We start from the raw sequence: 6,943 nt of genomic DNA, 5'->3' as shown, positions 1-6,943 counted from the left end.
GAAGCTTGTCCTATTGTCCCACAGAGCTCTCCCCGTCTGGTGTCACAGTCACACAGTTGCCGCTGATTCCACTTTGTAGGAGACACTTCCCCCATCAAAGTTTGCCCCACTCTGAGTTTACAGACAACTCTCCTCAGACCACCCAGAGCCACTGCGGCTGCTCAGCCAAACTCAGCATCATTTGCTCTTTTACCCTTTCCTCATGATTCGGTCCCTTCGGCCCTGTAATCCTCCTGGGTCCACTGAGGTCTCTACCGAAGTACACTACTCTCCCCTGGATGAATTCTAACTTGATTCCTTTAGACTGGTACCAAGATTCACATGTGGTAGCATTTGAGAACCCAGGTTCTGTCTCCCAAGAAGAGGTGTAAGGAGGGAAATCTTCTAATAGCCATCTTACTGCCTCTGGCTCCTACTCTCCAGGTGGGATTTCTCTGGATGGGGAAGAGTGGGTGGTTGGCCCCATCCTACTGCAGCCTGCATTCAAATGGCAGAATCCTGGGTAACAGGGAGGGTGTTTAAGTATGCAGAGTTGACTCAGAAATTCAGGGGTTTCGGTAGAGACCTCAGTGTACCCATGTGCAAGGGATGCCTAAGACCTGCTTTGGAAAATGGGGATGAAGACCCCAGGCTAACAGATCAGGTCTCTGAAACACAGGTATTTCAGGCACTAAACTGAGAGAAACGAGGACCATCCATCGCATTGGACCAGTATAGGAATGCCCCAGAATGGCCCCCAAAATGGATGTGCCCTGTGGGAGCTCGGTGAACAGAGAACACCCTTACAGAAGCTCTGCCAGTGTCTCCAAATGCTCCAAGGCTTGGTGCTGGAGAATTTCATCCAAGTTCCTTTGTGGAAAAAAACAGTAAAACTAAAAGATTAAGCTATTCTGGGAAGCTGGAGAGCTTTAGTATTTTTTGAGAGGCCAGGTGGTATGAAGCTGACTGTGAAAAGTATAATCCCAGCAAAAGCAACACTCTGACCAGCAAAAGACTCGACCCAGGTCTTCTGACTCTTGCCTCATGTGCCTCCCATTTTACTGCTGGTGAAATGAGAGGGTTCTAGTCTCTCTTTCTGAGGAGCTGTTCTGGTTTTCTCAAAGGTAGGAGGATGCAGGCCCCTGGTATGTGCCTCCACACTAAATGCACGTCTCCAGAGGCTGGAGATGACTCTGTGAAGCAATGGGGTGCAGATAAATATTCATGGGGTTGAGCACCAGGTGTTTCTGGTTTGTTTCGAATTCTGACTCTACCAGTGACTAGTTACAGCAGGACATCTACAGGGATTAATGCGGTAATATTTAGAAAGCAGGCAGGGTAAACTGTTAGTAAGTAGGAGTAGCTTTCACAGTGGGCTTTGTCCCTATTGTGGAGGTCAACAGAGGATACTTCTCCCATTTCTTCATTCCAATACATTGATGATGATCCAAAGAGTTTCTTTTTAAATCTTCCAATTGTTGGTCAACAGTTCCTTGTTTGTTCATGCATTTGTTTGCTTGTTTATTGTTTCCTCTTAAAGCATGGACACACCTTGATTAAAATACCAGATATCAGAACTATGAACAAAACTATTAATGGAAAAATTCAGATTCAAGGAAGAAGGGAATTCAGTCCAGCTAGCATGAAGATGGAGTAGGGTGATGGGGACAGAAGTGAGGTGACAGTCTCCTCCTTTTACTCTTCACCATCAAATACTAGCAAACAGCTGCCAATCCTCCATGTACCCACACTCCTTCATGCTCTGTGCCTTTGCCCATTCTCTTCCCTCTGCCTAGAATGCACCTACTCTCCTTAGCTCACCTGGCTAACTCTTAACCATGCTCCAAAACACAGTCTGCTGTCCTCTCTTCCAGGAAGCCTTTCCTCTTGCTTGAGTCATCCTCATTCCCAAGTCACCCCGCACATAACTCTCTCATACTGTGGCAATTATCTGTTTAAGAGTCAGTCTTCCCCAATAGACTGAGTGTCCCATAAGGGCAGGGGCTGCATTTTATTATTCTTTTCATTCCCAGTACCTTGCAGAATGCCCAGCACAGAGTGGAAACGATACATGCTTGATGAATGGTCTACAGTCTCTCGGTATAGAAAAAAGGGCAGGACAAGCCCCGGTTCCAAAGGAGTGGGCGTACGATGATTGTCAAGGCAACAACTCAGGCACAACAGCAAAATTAAGATACTCAAGTAACTGAATTGAAAGATGAGATTGAATGGGCCTGGGTCTTGGTACTGAGGCAGAAAACTCACATGAGATTTGATAGCCAAAGTCAAAGCAACATGTGAAGTACATGATCTGAGCCCCAGCATCTCACCTTGAGCTTTGAAACTTCCTCCTGCAAACCCTAAGACTGCAGCTAGGAGTCAAGGAAACTCAATTACTTGGGAGAAGGAGACAGAAGAAGGGAAGCAGGAGAGGGAAGACTTTTTATGGCTGTGTCCCTCCTGCTTTGTCAGCACGGCTGTACTCATTAGTGTTGGGAGGACTAAAGGAGACATTTCAGAGAGAAGTCCAGCCGTGGTCATGGGCCTCCTGGTAAAGCGGGTGGGGTTTGGGGAGGGGGAGTGGGGCTGGTATTTCTTCCCCATTTTTCCGTAGAAAGAGGCGCTGTCCAAGCCACTTGTCACCCAGCATTTAATCATGTGTCAGATGAGGCCTCGCAGTTACAGCCCACACCCCTCCTACCTTAGAACACTGCTTCCCATTCCCTCAGTATAACGGTGATTATTGTACAAACAGCTGATGGTGAACATGCAGGATGGATCCTTTTGATGTATTCAGAACCTGGGCCCACATGGAAGCTTTTCAGCCCTAGCTCTTCAACCTCAGAGCTAGGGCTGAGGTTTCCATAGTCTAGAGAAGCAGGTAAAAACCCAGACTCTCGAGAGGCCCTGGCAACAAACATCTCTGAATTTAGAGCACTGGCCACATTTGCAGCTGTCTTTCTCTCCTCTCATCTCTCCCAAGAGCATCACAGCTACTTCTTCATGAGATGTAGTAGAATGGGAAAAACTGAGCTATGTGTAAATTGTGTACTGTGGAAAAGGACTTAGCCCTCATAAAACCCTTTATAAGTACTTGCTTCTTTGAGCTACTCAAGGCTGAATCCCATATGCTAGAGGACATTGAGAGATAATTAAATTTTCCTAGATTCTGTAAGCCAGATCTGTTCTACTCTAACTCAGGGCAACAAAAGGCTACCACTGATTCTAAAGGGGACCAAGTCCACGTAGTGAGAAAACAACAGCCAGGCCATCTTATTTATCTGACAAATGTATATCAGTCAGGCTTTGCCTCACCCCAGCCATTCCCACGACTTCTTCTTCCCAGTCTGCTGGCTAAAAGCATCTTTTAATAGCAACAGTGCAAAAGTATCCTTCAAAAAAGTCAGTTTTCATGAAAACCAAAGAGGATGTGGGGAATAAAAGAGGAGTTGATTTAAATTCTCTGCCAGCTGCTGTGAGATTTTAAACACACTCCTGACCAATGCCTTTGATGTCCAAGCATAAGGACACTGCACTGATTATTGGACATGATTTCTATTCTGAGAGGCGCTGTTAATTTCTTCTTTCTATTTCCTCCAGTACTTTTCCATTCCTCCATCAGTTACTGGAGACCAGCCTGCCACTACTATCATATCAAAGAATTTGCCAGTTCTGATCACCACACAGCATTTGGAATTTTTCTGAGAATAAAAAAAAAACTGTTATTATCTGTCTGGATTTTTTTAATGGTTGTCATAGTGGTGACTTTGTTAGTAAAGGGAGTGATGGTGATTCAACTGTTAAATAAAGATTACTTGACTGAGCAGTAACAATGTGGCACAAACTATGCTATAGAATGGATGCTGACCCAGCCTGGTGGTGAGGTGGTGAAGGTAAGAAAATAATGGAACTGAATAGGGGTGTTGGCACTGGTGGTGATGGTGGAGCTTGTGGTGGAGATGGAGCTGGTAATGACTGTGGCAACGGTTATGTTATTAATTGCGATGACGGAGGTGGTGATACTTGTGGAAGAGATTGCAGGTGAGAAGGCGTGTGTGATGGTGGTGACCTTGAGAATCAAATGCTGATGGAGCTACTGTGTTAGTGTAGATGATGGTTATAAATATAGAGATGGTGGAGAGGATAACAGATGAGAGAAATGATAGATTGATAGGTAGGTAGGTAGATAGATAGATAGATCTATCTATAGATAGATAGATAGATATAATGTTTCTTAAATAATTTTTTCACCAGATGTTTTAAGATTTGTCTTCTCAGACAAACTAAAACCAGAGGCTTCTTTTTCCTCAGAAAGCTATTCGCTCCATTAGATCATAAAAACGGAAAACACACATCGAACTAACCAATCCCTGGATGCACCATTAGCTAGAAGAGCTAACAAGTTAGAAATTGTCAGATGCCATCTGTAGTGATGGAATTCTAGCCTAAGCCATCTTCTCCTCAAAGTTCTTCCAGAAAGATAGAGCACTGGGGAGGGAAAAGAAATTCTTACAGGGATGAGAAGGACTGGGGATGGAAGGACCTTGTATGGGGGTCCCAAGGCTACTCTTAGTTTCAGTGACTGGCTGGAAGGACTCGACTCATGAAATAGCTGTACTTGTGCCTAAGATGTATTACAGTGAAAGGATACAAAGCAAAATTGACAAAAGGAAAAAGTGCATAAGGCAAAGTCCGGAGGAAATCAGATGCAAGCTTCCAAGAGTCCCTTCCCAGTGAAGTCACACAGGACGTGCCTAATTACTCCCGGAACAAGTTGTGACAGCACATGTGAAACGCTGTCTTCCAGGGAAGTTCATTAGAAATTCAGCACCCAAAGTTTTTAATAGGAGATTGTCATGGAAGCACCCTCTGCCTAGCACATATCAAAATTCCAGGCTCCAGGGGGAAAAAAAGCAGGTGCTCAGCGTAAACCACATTGTTTGTCCAAACTGTTTAGGCACAATAAGCCATTCTTACCATTCATGGAAAGCTTTAGGTCAATATAAGAAACTGTTTACCAGCCATGTTCCAAGACTCCAACCTAGGGTCAACTTTGCAAGCAGATCTTTCTATGGGCAGCAGTCTTATCTCCACTGTACAGGGCATATGCTGATGGCAATGGCTGAGAACAAGCATCACCCCTACACAGAAGGCTGGTCTCAGAAACCCCCCAAGCTCTTCGCAAGCAACAGTGCAGACGCAGCAGCACGGCCTTTGACCTCATTGGGTTGGTAGATAATTACACAGCCCTGGGGATCTATCTCCACTGATAAAGAAGAGTCCAGCTACGTCGCAAGCAGATGTGTTGGTTATTGGGGTGACTATCGATCACCCCGATGAGTCCTCTAAGAAAAACAAATCTAATTACCTGAGAATTGCATCTCATAAGAGAAGTATCTGCAAATCCAGTCTGGTTTTGTCATGAATTCATATTTGAATTGCAAAACTTGGGGTGGTAAAATAGGTAGTTTTAAATCAAAATCTGGCTTTACTATTTATTAGCTAATTGACTTTAGATAGATCACTCTGGGTCTCAGAAAGTTGCTTGGTTTCTTTGGGGGGTTGGCATTCAAGATCAGAGAATTGGGGTAATCAGTCTTCAGGTCTTGCCACACTTGTCATTAGTCCCCACGAGGATCCTCTCTCATGACATTTTCTATTTTTTCCCTCAGCTCTTCTCTCTTCTCTCATTCCAACTCTCCCCAGCAGCAGCTTCACACAGAAATGTGTTTGGAAGAAGTCTGTAGTAAGTCTATGTATCTAAACTTCATCTGCAAAATGGATATAATAATACCTGCTGTACCGACCTCGTTATGCTTTTGCAAAGGTCAGAAAAAAGATGCCTTAACACACTCATCAGGAGATTGTTTTTCAGTCAAAAACAACCTCACGTTTTTTTCTATTGGAGAATAGTTGCTTTACAATGTCGTGTTGGTTTCGGCCGTACAACGAAATGAACCGGCTATACGTACGCATATATTCCCTCCCTCATGGACCTCCCCAACATCCCACCCACCTAGGTCATCACAGAGCACCGATCTGAGCTCCCTGTGCTATACAGCAGGTTCCCACTAGCTATCTATTTTACACACGGTAGTGTATACATGACAATCCTAATCTCCCAATTCGCCCCACCCTCCCCTTCCCCCCACTGTGTCCACATGTCCATTCTTTACCTCTGCATCTCGATTCCTGACCTTCAAATAGGTCCATCTGTACCATTTTTCTAGATTCCACATTTATGTGTTCATATACAATATTTGTTTTTCTCTTTCTGACTTACGTCACTCCGTATGACAGACTCTAGGCCCAGCCACATCTCTACAAAAGACCCACTTTGTTCCTTTTTATGGCTGAGTAATATTCCGCTGTATATATGCACCACATCCTTATCCATTCATCTGTCGATGGACACTTAGGTTGCTTCCATGACCTGGCTATTGTAAATAGTGCTGCATTGAACATTGGGGTACATGTGTCTTTTTGCATTATGGTTTTCTCAGGGTATATGCCCAGTAGTGGTTAGCTTTCTGTATTATCTCTTCCATCCCTCCTGGCCTGACACAAATATTGAGACAGGAATACTGGGTTCCCATCTATTATGGGTTGAACTGTGCCACCCAAAAAAAGACATGCCCAAGTCCTAACTCCTGGCACATTTGAATATGACTTTATTTGGAAATAAATAGTGTCTTTTGCAGATGTAAAAAAATTAAGATGAAGTCATACTGGATTAGAAAGGGCCCTATTTCAATGACTGGTGTCCCTATCAGAGAGGGAAGTTTGGAAAGAGAGACACAGAGAAGACACGCATGGACAAAGCCATGTGACAATGAAGGAAGAGATTGAAGTGATGCATCTACAAGCCAAGGAACACCAAAGATTGCCAGCAACCACCAGAAGCTACGAAGAGGAGGGAATGATCCTCCCCTGGAGCCTTTGGAGAGAACATAGCCCTCCCAAC

Source organism: Delphinapterus leucas, chromosome 17, assembly GCF_059928025.1.
Source record: "Delphinapterus leucas isolate spDelLeu-1000000601 "Yukka" chromosome 17, BTC_Dleu_Yukka2, whole genome shotgun sequence".
Taxonomy (NCBI): Eukaryota; Metazoa; Chordata; class Mammalia; order Artiodactyla; family Monodontidae; genus Delphinapterus; species Delphinapterus leucas.
Note: the sequence above shows the minus strand (reverse complement) of the source record.